At 36.8% G+C, this 17,522-nt stretch overlaps 1 protein-coding gene across 1 annotated transcript in view; it reads right to left on the bottom strand.

Annotated features, from left to right (window-relative positions):
* The window catches only part of SUGCT (succinyl-CoA:glutarate-CoA transferase), a 790,246-nt gene that overhangs the window by 705,302 nt on the left and 67,422 nt on the right, over positions 1–17,522 (bottom strand).

Raw genomic sequence — 17,522 nt, 5'->3', positions numbered from 1 at the left:
GGGATAAATGGGGTGGTACTTTTTATGTCAATGGGTATAGGAATTCATCACTCACAGTCTTTAGTAAAAATATATTTGAGGAAAAATGGGTAACTAACTGACCTTGTTAAGCAATATGCCCTAGAATCTCATCATAATTTGTTGGAAGAAGTGGATTTAAACTTATAAGTAGACTTTTGGAAATGAAGTAAAATTTTTATTTTATTAAATTTTAATTCTAGAAATCAATAGTAGAATGTTTTTTTTTCATGGTCACTTAGAAACTGCTTTAAGTGTATTCGGTTCTTTTGATAAGTTAATGTAACCTTTTTGTAAGAGCAATTTATGATGATTTTCCTATAAAACTAAAACGAATGTGCCTCTCATCAACAAAAGTACAAGAAAAAGAAGATTCTACTTTAGAGTTAAGAGTTATAGTTAGAGGACAAAGTATAATATAAAAATATTGAGTCTTCCCGATCATTCACTTTACATATTCATTTGTGTATCTCTCCATTCTCACTGTTTCAATGTTATTTTCATATATTTTCTCATCCCCTATTCATTCATGTATTCAAAAACTCATTACAGGTAAAACCTGAACATTAGTGGAAAAAGTAGGGAAGTCTGAATAAAATGTGGAGTTTAGTTAATAGTATCATACCAGTGTTAATTTCTTAGTTTTGATCATTGTACTATGATTTTGTAAAGTGTTAACAGTAGAGGAAACTGGATGAAGGGTATAGGAACTTTCTGTACTATGTTTGCAACTTTTCTGTAAGTACAAAATTGTTTTAAAATTTTAAAGTTGATAAGTAGAACCTGAATTAGTTCTTTAAAAAATAAAGTTTGACAATTTCAAAATGGTTTTTATCTTTAGAAAATTATGCAATCTAGAGAAGAAGGGGAAAAAAATAGGTAACCACCTATAAAGGTGTTCATTCGTTTCCTTTACATCACAATCTCCTAAATTATAAAATTAAGAATTTAAAAAGATTATTTCCCAAACACAATTTAAGACTGTTTTAACATTTCATTCATTTCTCCATATCTATTCTCACTACTTTCAGAGTTTGCCAAATGAAAAAGAAAAATGATGTGTTTTTCTAAGTTATTCCTTAAAACCTTGTCTGGTTAAAAAGTACATAAGAAACTTTAAATCAGTTCTGACACACGTTCAATAAAGAGGCATGAATTTGGAAAGTCACCAAGAATTTTTCTCCTTAGTCATATTACTCAACCTAATCACTTCATAAAACAACAAAAAATGTTAAAACTTTTTTAAAGTAGTTGGCTTCATTATTGTTAAATAAAAAGTTATTGTTAAATATGTCCATGTCTCTATGTCATATTTTTATTTCAAAATGAGGCATTCATTATACAAATGTAATCGACAGAAAATTTTGTTTTTACTCTAGGGCACATGAACTTTTTAATGATCTACTTTCCAAAATATGAATTCTTCTACTATTTACTAACTGCATAACCTTTGGCAAGTTCTTAGCCTTTGTTAGTTTTTTGTCCATTGTAAAATCTTGCTAATAACAAAATCTACCTCATCAGTTGGTATGAAGATTAAATAAGAAAAGGTGTATAAAAAACCTTTTTATGAATGTAAAAGGCTGCACAAATGTGACTTTTTTAAGACACTTGGTGTAGTGCTCTAGAAGACCCATCAGAAAAATTTGACAGGGGCTCAGGGGAGACAGCCAAGATGGGAACCTCAATCAAGGACAGAGGAAAGAGAGAACGGATGTATTCAAGAGATACTTAGAAATTTGAATTCATAGACTTGGATTATTGATTGGGTGATGGAGGGGTTAAATTAAATCAATTGGGGGGAAAATCAATAGGAAATTAAGCTTCTTAATATGACGGTAATATTTTGATTATGAAAGCCACCATAAGTATGACTTGCAGCCCTAGTTAGGAAAAGTATCTTTAGTAGAAATAGAGCAGCACAGAGAACAAAAAGTGGTATATTCAGATCAAACAAGGGTTTTAGTGACTAGGAAGAACACAGTCACCACAGTGACTGCCTTCACACTTTATGAGCACAGACTCTGGAACTACACAGTATCTGAACCTTCTGTTCCAAGCACAAAATCTACTTGAGCCCTTCACTGATGCTAAAGAATATGCTTTTAGCACAGTCACATACAAATTTTCACAGAGTAACATTTCCCCTACATGAAGGAAGCTCTGTTGAATGGCTAAAACACGGAACTCAAAGCTGTAAATTCTACTAGTAGGTGCCTTCACTTTTTCACCTATAAATAGGCATAACAAAATCTATCACCTATGTGCCTCAGTGACATTATGGAGTCCTCCAACCTAAATCACATATTTTTAGAACTTGAAAGGATCCTATAGTTAAGTCCCCGTATCGATGGAGGCAGAGAAGCTGGAAAGTATACAGTTGTTAAGAGATCAGTCTCTGCTACTTACTGGCAAACAGATCCCTGGTAAGACAGAGAAAAGAGAGTTAGCATTGTAATGCACTTCATTTAGGCTAATAGTGTTGCACAATACCAACAAGAGAAAGTCTTTAGAATGTTCACCTAGAGCCTGGAAGAGGAAGATCATTTTTCTTAATCACATCCTGAAAGGCTCAAAGTTCCACCCCATCTCCCAGCCACACACCTTCTCAGCCTCGACAGAGCATAAGTCAGAAGCCACAAACACAAGAAATTAGGATGCCGGAAGGAGGGAAGTAAAGAAAGATTTAAGAAGATGAGGGAGAGAAGAGTCCATCCTCCTGATGCACCTGCCACCCCAGATAGGCAACTCAAGAGAAAATGTAACAAATTGACTTGTGCCATTCTCTGGATCCCACGTGGATGCTTGCTGACCTAATACTAAGAATTTCTTTCTAATAATAAATTAAAACTTTCTACCCTTCCAAACATTAAAGGTACAACTTAGAGGTATCGGACTTACAGAAGGCAAAATTCTATACTGCACTTTAAAACCAGTACCTAACTTTTTGCACAACCCTTAGGAGCAAGCAATCCTTGTTATAGATGAGGAACAGCAAGGTTACCTAAATACCGTAAGATGTTACAAGCATTTAGCAGCTAAGTCGGAAGGAGACCCCAAGTGACCCTGAGTCCACTGCCTCTACCACATTACTGGATTCAATTACCTTCCTTAAGGTTTCATGACCAGGTCTGGATACTTAACTATTTTGTATTTAGTAAACCAGTAAGAAGCTAGCTTCAGGTCTCCTGCATGTTCATAATGTCATGTACAACTTCATGCTCTTCAAAGTGCTTTAACATATGCTGTTACATTTAACTCTCAATAAGAATTCTGTAAGTACCAATCGTATCTCCATCTTACAGATTATGAAAGAAAGATTTAGATGATAAATTAACTTGTCAAAGTCACAGAGAGCAAATGGTACAACTAGAACTGGAACTCAGAAATTCTGACCCCAAAGCTTCTGATCTTTTCACTACCACCTTGCCTCCATGTATTATTCTAATTCCAACATTCATCATCTCTCCTTTACAGACAATCATTAGAAAGCAAAAATTTTAAATGAGTGAGTTGATTTGTCATTTCTACAACTACAATTAAGAAATAATCAGTTCTGATGTGGGATGGTTTGTTCTACAAAATTTAAGTGAATGGCAAGCAATCGAATGCACCTACAGAAAAACATGCTTTTACCACTCTGAAAAATGTAAACCAAAACCTTTTTCAGAAAATAACTGGAAGAATCCATTCACTGGGAGCCTGCTGGATTAAAAAGGTAGACAAAACTGGGAATTCCCTGGCGGTCCAGTGGTTAAGACTTCCACTGCATGGAACACAGGTTCGATCCCTGGTCAGGGAAATAAGATCACCCATGCTGCGCAGCACGGCCAAAAACAACAACAGCAACAGCAACATCATAAATAAATAAATATACAAATTTATTTAAAAATTTTAAAAAATTTTAAAGTAGACAAAACTACAAATTTTCAAAGATCCCTTAATACGCCAAACATACTATTTTCTTGTCCAGAGATTAAATACCATCTAGATTATTCTGAGTTAGCTCCCACAGTGAGATGCCCAAAATATCATCTAGCCTGGCTGTCCTCTTGAGTTTAAATAGGGTTAGACTGAGAGAAAATGGAATGGAGGGTTGGGGAATTGTGATATTTTAAGGGATGGCCTAAGAAACTATTTGAAAAGTTGTTTTGCTTCTTTCCATGTTGTTCTTCAAGAAAAAGTTTCCTAGTTATAGTTTCTGTGCTACAGCTTTCAGTGCTAGCAGAGCAGAGAAAAGCAAAAACAAATCTAAACTAAATATCAATGTCTCTAATTTCTGAGACAAAACAACTTTCACACCCACTAAGATCGGCATATAGTCAATCCTATATTTAACAGGCCTCCTCTGAACTCACTCTTACATATTCCAGAAGTAGCTCCAGACCTTTATAAGAGTTGTCTGTTTCTGGTATGATTTAGGTAAGCCATACCTGGAAGCAACAAAACAGATGAACTCTTGAGGATGTTCCCTATCCTATAATTTTACCTATTTCATTTAATTTTCATTTCTCATCAATAAATGATGTCTCAAAGAACTACACTATGGATTTTGAATGCAATTACTTTTGAATGAAAAATCTTTCTACACCAGTGTTACAATTTATCCAATACAGTGCTTCCTGAACCCTCCAAGATAAACTGGATAGAATCACTCTATGTAGTTGTGGTGGCCACATGCATGGAGTTGCCAGAATAAGCCAAATAAATGCAGCAGATGATCTGGTTTAAAAAATTATTTTAGTCTTATTTAGTTATGACAAAAATTAGATGGAACCAGTGACCTATTAAGGCCAGTCTTGGAACACAATAATAAACCATCAGCGCGTAGGAGAACATTTAACTTTCTGCTGTCTATGGCAGCACATTTGTTTCATCCAAATGGATTATCAAGTCGTTAAGATACAAGTTTTAAAAGGTGGAAAACATATCCTTTTTTACTCGCTCAAAATTGCTATCTAATGTATCAAGAGATAGCTTCTCTGTTCCTTTCATTCTGGTTCTCTCTTTGATAATTAGGTTCAGACACTAATAGTAGAAAATGTTTATACTGAGATCATAAAGCTTAGTCCATAACCAATTTTTGCCACAGGCAAAGCCAAGAAAAAATCATTTAAAGCTACAAAAAGTCCATTGTTACTAGCAGATTTCTCCACAAAGTGGAAAGATTGCGCCTAAATCCCACCTGCTCTTTACATAGCATTGCAGAATGTTGAGAGACTGTGACAGATTGTATTTTCCAAAGATGGCTGCAATATCCCCTTCCACATGCCCTTTTAGTACCTTAACATTCCCTGTCCCCATCAACAGGTGGAGTCTAATTCCTTTCTCCTTCATTCTGGGTGCGTTTGTGACATGCTTGTAACCAATAAAATTTTGCAGAAGGGTTACAGCATGACCTCCACAACTATGTCATAGAACATATGTATTGGTGACTTTGCCTTGTTTACTGGAACACTTGTGTTAGTGGAGCCCTGAGCCCCCATATAAACAGTCTGACTGCTCTAAGGCCACATACCGTAAGGAAGCTCACACTAGCCCATGCAGAGAGATAATGTGAAAAAGTCCTGAGATTAGATGGGGAGATGCCTGGCAGCCCCAAGCTGCTCCAGCCCCCACTGTTCATGCTTTGACTGCAACTGCTTGAGAAACCCCAAGCCAGAACCACCCAACTGAGCCCTTCCCAAACTCCTGACCCATGGAAACTATGAGAGTTAATAAAATGACTGCTCTTGTTTTAAGTCACTAAGTTTCAAGGTGATTTGTTACACAATAATTATTAGCAGAATAGAGATCAAGGCTTACAAATGACCAAGAAGAAAACTGGCCTACAATGCAGAAGGAATACCTGGGAAACAAAAGGATATAAACTACAGTTCTTGTCCCAGTTTTAGGTGTTCCAAGATCCCTCTGAAACTATATGCAAAAATTCTGTGTGTTAATTTCCTAGAAGACGTTTGATAGCTTTCATCAAATTCTCAAAGAAGTCTATGACTTTTAAGATATATTAAAAATTGATTTATAATTTTAGAGAAGACTTTGCAACTAGTTTGGATGACTGAAGCAAAGAATGAATGTGACGGTATGATAAAGAAATGAGGCTGAAAAGACAGTCTCTTCAATAGGTGGTGCTGGGAAAACTGGACAGCTACATGTAAAAGAATGAAATTAGAACATTCCCTAACACCATACACAAAAATAAACTCAAAATGGATTAGAGACCTAAATGTAAGGCTGGACACTATAAAACTCTTAGAGGAAAACACAGGAAGAACACTCTTTGACATAAATCACAGCAAGATCTTTTTTGATCCACCTCCTAGAGTAATGGAAATAAAAACAAAAATAAACAAATGGGACCTAATGAAACTTAAAAGCTTTTGCAATGCAAAGGAAACTACAAACAAGACAAAAAGACAACCCTCAGAATGGGAGAAAATATTTGCAAACAAATCAACGGACAAAGGATTCATCTCCAAGATATGTAAACAGCTCATGCAGCTCAATATTAAAAAAACAAACAACCCAATCCAAAAATGGGCAGAAGACCTAAATAGACATTTCTCCAAAGAAGACATACAGATAGCCAAGAAGCACATGAAAAGCTGCTCAACATCACTAATTATTAGAGAAATGCATATGAAAACTACAATGAGGTATCACCTCACACCAGTTAGAATGGGCATCATCAGAAAATCTACAAACAACAAATACTGGAGAGGGTGTGGAGAAAAGGGAACCCTCTTGCACTGTTGGTGGGAATGTAAATTGATACAGCCACTATGGAAAACAGTATGGAGGTTCCTTAAAAAACTAAAAATAGAATTAACATACAACCCAGCAATCCCACTACTGGGCATATACCCAGAGAAAACCATAATTCAAAAAGACACATGTACCCCAATGTTCATTGCAGCACTATTTACAATAGCCAGGTCATGAAGGCAACCTAAATGCCCACTGACAGACGAATGGATAAAGAAGATGTGGTACATATATACAATGGAATATTACTCAGCCATAAAAAGGAATGAAATTGGGTCATTTGTAGAGACATGGATGGATCTAGAGACTGTAATACAGAGTGAAGTAAGTCAGAAAGAGAAAAACAAATATCGTATATTAACGCATATATGTGGAACCTAGAAAAATGGTACAGACGAACCAGTTTGCAGGGCAGAAATAGAGACACAGATGTAGAGAACACTACAGAGATGTAGAGAACACTACATGTAGAGATGTAGTGTATGGACACTAAGGGGGGAAAGTGGCGGGGAGGGATGGTGGTGGTGTGATGAATTGGGAGATTGGGATTGACATGTATACACTAATATGTATAAAACGGATAACTAATAAGAACCTGCTGTATAAAAAAAATAAATAAAATTCAAAAATTCAAAAAAAAAAAAAAAAGAAAGAAATGAGGCTGGATAGCAACCAAAGACAAATCATGAAGGCCTGATATTATATATCTAATGAGGTTAGGTTTATTTGTTTATTTGCTTCCGTAACTATGATGGGAAATAACTGTAAGGTTTCCAGAAAAATAAAGTTCCAAGGTCAGTTTTATTGAATACAAATTAAATATCACTGGCATCACTTTGTAGATTAGAGAGGAGTCATAAGAATCATAAGGTTTGAGAGTTGAGGCAGGGAACCAAGTAGAAAATTACTGCAATTATTCATGAAAAAGATCAGAGGCCAAACTAAGTCAACAGCAGTAGGAATAAGAAGACAGAACAAATGGTCACAAGAGTTAGAACACAGAATCCAGACTTAGTGAATGTTTGGACAGAAGTTTAAGTTTCTGGGTTTGGGTTCATAGTTCAATTGAGATAGGATAAAGGAAAAGAAAAATAAGTCTGCTGAACTGGTTTTTTGTTTGTTCAGTTTAAGGAGTATATCCAATCAAGAGTTGAATATGCAAACCTAAAACCCAAGGGAAAAACAACTGGGTGAAAGATATAAATTTGAGAGCCAAAACATTATGTATGGTAGTTAAAACCACGCTAGGTTTGAGATATTACCTAGGAAAAACATATTGAACAGTGCTACCCAATAGGAATATAAGATGAGCAAAATAAAAACTACATATGTAATTTTTAAAATTTTACTAGCCATGCTGAAAAATGTAAAAGGAAACCAGTGTAATTAATTTTAGTAATATATTTCATTTAACACAACATATCTAAAATATTATCATTTCAAAATATAATCGATTTTTAAAATTATTAATGAGAAATTTTACATGGTTTTGTTCACATGTCTTTGAAATCCATTGTACTTTTTACACTTACAGCACATCTCACCAAACTTGATGCATTTCAAATGCTTAACAGTCCCATGTGGCTAATGGCTGCCTTATTAGAGAGTATGAAAGAGTAAAAAAAAATAGATGAGGTCAAAGCACAGAATTCTGGGCACAATCATTACTTTAAAAGCAGGCTGAGGAAAAGGAGGCCATGAAGAAGACTGAGAAGGAGAGAACAGCTACGTGAGAGGAAAACCAGGAAAGACATATTACGGGAGACAAGGAGGAAAAGAGCATCGAGAAGGGGTAGGTGGCCAACACTGTCTACTGTCACAAAGTGAGATAAGAAAGGAAAAGTGAAGTAAGTCAGACAGAGGAAGACAAATATATGATATCGCTTATATGTGTAATCTAAAAGGAAAATGATACAAATGACCTTATTTACAAAACAGAAACAGACTCACAGACTTAAAGAATGAACTTATGGTTACCGGGGCGGGGGGGGGGAAACGTGGGGGGAGGGATAGATTGGGAGTTTGAGATTGACATGTACACACTGCTATATTTAAAATAGATAACCAATAAGTTCCTACTGTAAAAAATAAATAAATAAACAAACAAACAGAAAGGAAAAGTATCCACTGTAGTTTCCAGTTAAGAGGTCACTGGTAACCCTCCCAAGAGCAATTTCATTGGTGAGGGGGCTATGGAAGCCAGAATGCAATGGATGGAGGAAGGAAACAGAAACCACATGCCCTTTTTTCACAAAGTATTAACAGTACCTCTTATTACTTAAACCAGTGATTCCAAAACCAGGTGGATTATCAGAATCACTCAGAAGGCTTTTCAAGAATACAGATACAGGGCTTCCCTGGTGGCGCAGTGGTTGAGAATCTGCCTGACAATGCAGGGGACACGGGTTCGAGCCCTGGTCTGGGAAGATCCCACATGCCGCGGAGCAACTAGGCCCGTGAGCCACAACTACTGAGCCTGCACGTCTGCAGCTTGTGCTCCGCAACAAGAGAGTCCGCGACAGTGAGAGGCACGCGCACCGCGATGAAGAGTGGGCCCCGCTCGCCACAACTAGAGAAAGCCCTCACACAGAAACGAAGACCCAACACAGCCATAAATAAATAAATTAATTTTTTTAAAAAAAGAATATACAGATATACAAGTAACACCATCCCAGGTTTCTGTTTCATTAGGTCTAAGACATGGGAATTTATGTATCATTTAGAGTTGTCTAAGCAATTCTAAAGACTTCTGGTATATAGTAAAATCGGAATCAGTGTGCCTAAACCTGAAAATAATTCAATCAGGTTCTGAAAGTCTTGTAAGATTACATCCCATAGTTCTGTACTGAAAAGTTTCTCAACGTTCCTTACCCCTCAGGACAGGAATTATGATTTACTAGCACAAATGTAAGCTTTATTACAAGTTCAAAGTTCTTTTCCAGTGACTATGACTTCAGGCCAAGTATTTATTATTTTTGCACTTGCTTATCCTCAATCTATAAAAGGAATGACTTAGAGATGACTAAAAGTACATCTGACTCTACTTAAAGGCATCGTTTTTACACAGATTTAAATATTAATCCTCCTAATATTTTAGAACTTTTCATGCCAAAAGTGCAGAAGTCTCCTCCTCCTTGAACATGCAATGAGAGACAGAAGTTAAACTATTTTCTCAAAAGTTAACGTGGACACTATTCCTCAGTTACAACTAAACAGGGTTATGGTTCTCGACAGCCAGTCCGGGGGCAACATGGGTGAGAAGAACATGGTTCAGAACTAAGACTAACTGAGCTAAACCTTATTTCCCTTTATTTCTTCAAAGCTGTGCACTGCCCTTTCAGGGACCCCTTTAAGCTCCTCCTTTATAGTCACTTTACCCTGATTTTACTTAGATAAAAATGCTTGAGTGTAGAATACACATTGTGATCTGTCAGGCAGTCCAATCTCCTAGAGAAGTTACTAACTCAGAATTTAAGCTCTCATTAACTTTCCATCAAAAGTCTCTATGGTTCAAACAGTCATTCAAGACACTCTGCATTTTCCTTTTTACTGTGTAAAATGACAGTATGAATTAAACACTACATCCTTGACTAGCCAATCCTTCCTACAAAAGAACTTTTAAAAAAGAGAAAGAAATTCTATTGTATTAGTTTCCAAAATAAAACAGTACATAAAGACTCCTAAAGCTGAAAAACTCTCAAAGGATCATTTGGTCCAACTTCCTGCCTTTAGGCAGGTAAATTTCTAAATCATCCAGGAAGATGCTTATCCCTCTCTCCTTAAAGATCTCCAGAGGAAACAGAGCAGTTATTGAGTATCTAATACATGCCAGGCATGCACCAGAAAGGGAAAAGGAACTAGCATTATTTCCCAGGTGTTTGCCTACACATTATCTCATTTAATCTGAGTACATTTTCCAGGATGTGTGTTAGTACTCTCATTTTTACAAATGAAAAAAACAAGGTTCAGAGATGTCAAGTGGGACTGGGATTTCAAGCCAGGACAGGATCTTTCCCTCCGCCATGCTAATAGAAACCGCATGACCTGTTTCTTCATGCATGGCAATGTTCAATACCCTAATGGTCAAAAAGCTCTTCGTTCAGCTAACTAAAATATATTCTCTGATATGAGCTCATTTTCTCTTATTCATTGTTCTATGAACAATAACAATAACTGTTCCAAATCCTCCCCAAAATAGATGAAAACAGCACTCAAATCATTTCTTTGCCTTATCTATGGCAAACAAATCCAGTCCCTATAGACTTTCTCATTGAAGAAACTATTTTATATCCCTGGGATAATTTTGGCCATTCTTTTTAGGATTTTCTCTGATTATAACACTTCTTCAAAGCATGATGACTCAAAACGAACACAATGCTCTCAAAAGTAACCACTTACTGAGATTGAAAAAAAAGAGGGGGAGGTTTTTTCTTTCATAAGATTCAGAAAGCAAAAACATTAGGAAGAAACTTGTTTAAATGATTTTTAATTGTTACCTCAAGATGAATGTTTTTTCCAAATACTTTTTACCATATTTTTCCAGTCACAACCCAAAAATTCTCTATTCACATTTTCTGAGTATGAGGCTTCTATGAAGTGTTCCACCAAATAGAAGACTCTCCTTTTATTTTTAAGTATGTCCCTTAAAGAACTCCAAAAGGAATCTCAAATGCTATAGCTATTGCTACATGTATCAACCTCTTATTATCAAACTGAAGTTGAATCCTTAAAGATTCCAAATTCATATACAACAAATAATCAATGAGCACCAACTCTGTAGTGGATCTGTGTTATATTCTAGGGATATAAAAATGTATCCCAAAGACACTCCCTGAATTAAGGCACTTACATTCCAAAGTCAGAGACAGATGGACATACAATAAGCAACATAATGAAAATTACATTGGAGCATAGAGAAAGAAGTGGTAAATTCTACCTAAAGAAGCTAAGAAAAAAACCAAGTCATAAAAGATGAACAAAAGTCCTGTGTATCTAGTTAAGGTTTTCAATAGGGGTACTACTGGCATTTTGGAGGTGAAATTCTAGATTCATGAGCCTGTCCCATACCTTAAGGATGTTTACTCTTCCCTACCCCAAACACTAAATGCCAGTACAACCCAACCATCCCACACATCATTTTAAAACTCCCCTGGAGTGGGGCTGAAGATTACTATCTGCAGATGAAAACCATTGCTACAGCATAGGATACCTCAAGCTCAGAAATGACATAAGAAATAAGTAGGTTAGGGGCTTCCCTGGTGGTCCAGTGGTTGAGAATCTGCCTTCCAATGCAGGGGACGCAGGTTCGATCCCTGGTCGGGGAACTAAGATCCCACATGCCGCAGGGCAACTAAGCCCATGCGCTGCAACTACTGAGCATGTGAGCCACAACTAGAGAGCCTACGTGCCACAGCTACAGAGCCCATGTGCTCTGGAGCCCGCACGCCACAACTAGAGAACCCGCACGCCACAACTAGAGAGAGGAGCCCACGCGCCACAACGAAAGATCCCGCATGCCTCAACAAAGATCCCACGTCCTGCAACTGAGACCTCACGCAGCCAGAAGTAAAATAAATAAATAGTTTTTTAAAAAGAATCACTTATTTAAAAAAAAAAAAAGATGGGGGAAGGCTATTGTGCTTGTTTTTTAATAGAACATCTCTGAAAGGATGCAAAAGAAAAGTGATAGCATTGACTGTCTCTGAGGAGAAGGAGGTGAATTGAGGACAGAGGGAAGGAGATTTACATTGTAAACTCAGATACAGAGTGGCAAAGACAAACCTGGTTATTATATAGAGAGCTCTCTTTCACTCTTAAAAGAGTCCTGATTGGTATGATAAATTATATAGTCAACATACTTGTTTCTTGTAGATTTAGCATTATGTGAATGTATTACCTCTTCAAAAATACAAACTAAATACAATACAGTGCCTTTGGATAGCAACGTAAGACTATTTTCCTTTTGTGTAATTGTTTGTGTGTCCTTAGTTTTTAAAGGGGGAGATAAATATCTAAGAAGCATCACTTGTAAACTTGATGTAATCCATCCTGCACATATGGACCAAACTAATCTTATGAAGCACAGCTTTCATCATGTCACTCCCCTTCTGAAAAACCTCCCTAACTTCACTGTGAGCAAATAACATCTCAATTTCTTTGCTTGACCTTGAAGACTTTCCAAAGCATGGCCTTAATCAAGTTTCCCCCACTACTCTGAAACTTTAACTCTCAGCTCTTCCATGGCTGGCCTATTGCTTTTCTCTAGGTATGCCTGATTCCTTTCTAATTCCCTATCTTTGTTCACTCTGCGATCTCCAATAGGAATGCCTCAATCCATCTGAATCCTATTCACCTTTCCAGGTACCATTCGACTCAAATCCCGCCACTTTCTTGAAATCTCACCCTGAGCCACATTTATATTTTACTTGTAGTAAGTTATAGCAATTTCTCTCCAACAGATTCCATGTAGGCCATAAATTAGATTTTGAAGATTTTATTAATTAAATTAAAAAAAAAACATTTGAAGAGCATCTGTTATACTGGGCACAAGGACATAAAGTTGAATAAGAGGCTTTCCCTACCCTGGAAGTTCTCAGAGAAATAGCTGACAACTGGCACCATACCCCCTTGCCCTCACACATCTACCCCTCTCGGCTGCTTACAAAAAACTCACCTCATTGTCAGCATCACATATGCACACACACACACACACACCCCCAAACACTCACCCACACACATACACACACATTCCCCAGACCCAGGCCTCTAGGATCATAAAACTCAAGGGCTTTCAAAGGCTGTTTATTCCCAAGAAAGGATTAGAAACTCTGTATCCTACCGTTCTCTATATTGCCTGCTTCATAATGTTCCACTTAATTTTATGCAGTTTTCTATCATTTTCTAACTTTTCCATGAGTATGTATCTAATCTAGTCAATCAAATAATTACTTATAGAGTAACTTATTAAATTCTTTATGGTATGTAAAACAATACTATTCACATATGGTCAATACATCTTTTTCATTGATTGATATAATTCTTGATGTTTAAATGTAAGGTGAATTATTACTTAGAACATGTATCACATATGTCTGAGTCATTTACTTTCCAGAATCTCTCATACTCATTGGTTTCATTCCCAGCACCCTCTCCATTAAAAAAATTAGATAGATGATAGACAGATACATAGATAGATAGATAGATAGATGATATCCCTTTTGAGTAATAACTGGTTAGCACAGAGCCATGAACATAAAAAATAATGGAACATAATTTTATCTGGAGCACAAGACTCTAATTTAAACATAATATATAGACCTTAACAAGTCATTAACTTCTGTCAGAGTCTATGCAAAGGGATTTTTAATAATAACACCTCTCATAATGTTTCCAAGTGCGATCCACAACCACCTCCATCGGAAGCGCTTGGGGCCATCATTAAATATGCATATTTGTGGGCTCTACCCACAGATCAGTATCTCTGAGGGTGGAGCTGGGGAACCTACAGATATACCAAGCAACTGCTGAGTCTTACATGTACTACATTACACTATACATGTTTGCACTTTCACATTCTATAAAAGACATTTATTTTCCCTTTACAATATCTGGAAGAGGAGCTGTGTGAACATCACTTCCAGACGCACTTCCCCGAAACAGAGAAGCTATACTATATGTTCCAGATCACACAGCACAGTGCCAAGTATTCATTTATTCATTCATTCAGCATTTATTTATTGAGTGCTTAGTAAGTGCCAGGCTCTGTTCTAGGCAATGAGATACCGCAGTGAGCAAGCAAAGACCATGGTTTTATGAGGCTTATGCCCTCCTGGTGCCCCTTTCAGGCAGCCAGGTAAACATTACACAGGTGTGAATGAGATACGGCCAGGCCTCCAGACTCTTAGTTGACTGCTTTCTCACTCCACCAAATGGTGTATTCACTACAGTGCAACATATCCTATCAATAGCAAGCATAAGCAAGATGCAAATACAATAAAAATCAGGCTTCATTCTTCAGGCAGCATGGAGAGTGGCTATAGTACAGAAGGTACTATATATAGCTAGAAGATGTAAAGCAGACTGGGTTCAAAGTATGGCTTTAGCATTTTACATACCTGGGCCCCCTGTACAAGTTACCTAAGCCCTTAAGCTTCAGTTACAGAATTTATCAATACATACACCTGGAAGGATCAATGTAAGAATGAAAACACAAAAGCATATGGAAAACATCAAGCATGGGTCTAGCACAGTGTAAGTACTCAATGTCAGTTCTCTTTTCTCCGTTATCAAATTTGAATTTTATCCAACAATACCACAGCATTACCTAAAAGGCTAGATTTTAGATTTAGTTGGAGGCAACTGTAACTAGTTTGTTTAAATCTCATCATAAAGACTGCTTTCATAGATTTTATCCTATATTATACATTTAGCTGATGCCCCTTGGGGATAAAAATAACATTATGAGTCCACTATAGAAAAACCATGCATTTTGAGTTTTCTCATCATAATAATAGTCTATACTTTGGGAACATCACTCATTTTCCAGGCAGAAATATATTAGATCATCACTAAAAATATGTATATATGATAATGTATCTTTCCATCTCTTCAAACTCTTAACTAATACAGTAGGTCCATAAACAATACGTTCCCTGCATCTCCAACCTCATTCTTCCCCTTCTTTGCTAGCTCACAATAATCCAATGAGACTAGCTCCTCAAACCCACCAGACTCTCCAGCATTTAGATGTCATGCATGGTGTTGCCCTAGAGTCATCAGGTTAGTGCCTAATTGCGTCCCACCTTAAATACCTGGCCCTCGGAGAAGCCTTTCCTGACCAACCATCCTGACAACATTAGGCTGCACTGAATAGGGTGAGGAAGCCTGGGTTCCAATCAGTCATCTGACAACATGGAGTTATGCTACAGCACAAATACACAGCTGGGCAGGTAGATACAACTTCATACGCAACATGATATAACTGGCAACAGTGCATCTGCATTGGCTGGTTAAAAATATTAGCCAGGGCTCTCAGAAGTGACCCCTCCTGTGGAACCTCCACTGAGAGGCTTGGTGAACTGTCATATACTGCTGATATCAGGGGGAAACAACTCCTTAAAGGGGGATTCCCAGCATGGGCTGATCCGCTTCAGGCTGCTTTTATCCTCTGCTGTCAAACCACATTTTGCAGAATCTCTGGAAGTATTAAAATGGCCTGAGGCACACTGTTATATACACGTCAGTAGCATCCTGTACTCTTCTTTAGAGCCTTTTTTACTTGTTTAATATTTCTTTTCTGTTAATGTTTGTCTTCTCCACTTAAGGACCGTGTCTACCTGTTGCCTGTTTAATTGCCAGTAACTGCCATAGTAGCCAGCATACAGAGGATTCCCTCTGTATAGGTACAATAACCATTCATTGGGTGGATGAATTGACAAGTGAGAGATGTGCCCGTGTGAAAGAAACACAGTATATGGAGGCCGAGTTTATTTAATGTAATACACGTGAAGTACCTAAAATAATGCTTGGCACATAGTAAGCATGCAATTAGTGTTGCTGTTATTTGCTTAGCCAGAACAAAAATCTCCTGAGGATAATACAAGAGGTGAGTTATTGACTGATAAATAATATGGTTGAGCACACGCTGTGTGGTTATCCCTGTCAGAATATAGCGCAGTGTACTAAAGGAGTAATCTTTCACCTCATCCACCTCACTTGTTTTTGAGTTAATTCATTTTAATATTTGAATATACAAATTTAAAAGTCCCATATCTTTTCACATACTCACAATTGAGTACAACGCTATTAAATAAAACCACTCACAAAAATAATGTCTCGACCATATAAGTACCTCTATGGAAAAGAGCAAAGAGATATATATCCATGCTTCATTCTCTCAATGGATAGAAAGAAAATTGGTGCCCTTGAATATTGTAAGGAAAAGCCACACACATTCTTTCTAAGACTTGTGAAAATGAAACAAAGAAAGAAAGTACAAAAGACCATATATTTTAAGTCACTGAAATCCCAACACCTACTTTAAAATAATAAAAAGAAGTAAAATCTGTAAAAAAAAAAAAAAAGACTTGAGGTCATTCTGCCTCATCTTATTCCAACACTGCAGCAATATTTCCTGAAGGATTAACTGAAGAAAGTGATTCAGGGAAGGAATACCTACTGGAAAAAGTTTTTTAAGGCTATCAATCTAATTTGTTTTGGAAGTGGATTTTTTTAGTATTTTTATTTACTAAGCTTTCACACTTTTTTTTTACTTTATTTAACGGCATGTTTAGTTTTCCCCAAGAGTCCATTTTCTAAGAGTCTTTGATCTAACCATCCACATTTTGGTCGTCTATATACTTTTTGGGAACTTCCTATCACCAATGCAGAAGGAATGTGGTTATAAAATCAAATAATTCTTTCACTGTCAGAATCTAATGCATTAACAATCAGACACAACTATGTCCGAGCATTAAGCAACAAATTTTAAAATAAACAACCACTTATAATACTCCAGAGGGAAAAAGAAAACCCTCTACTATGTATATACATCAAATGAAAGTACTCTGGTAGAAATGGACATCCGCGGACTAGTCTAGTCAGTCATTCTACTTCACACGAGGAATATTCCTAAGTCACACAAAGGTGCCTTTACTAAGCTTGAATGATATAATACATATGGAAAATGTGTTCACCACTTGATCTATTGCTTCTTGCTAAAAAGGTTGTTCTTTTCCATG

This window comes from Balaenoptera ricei, chromosome 9 (assembly GCF_028023285.1).
Source record: "Balaenoptera ricei isolate mBalRic1 chromosome 9, mBalRic1.hap2, whole genome shotgun sequence".
Taxonomy (NCBI): domain Eukaryota; kingdom Metazoa; phylum Chordata; class Mammalia; order Artiodactyla; family Balaenopteridae; genus Balaenoptera; species Balaenoptera ricei.
This window is presented reverse-complemented; position numbering and strand designations above follow the sequence as displayed.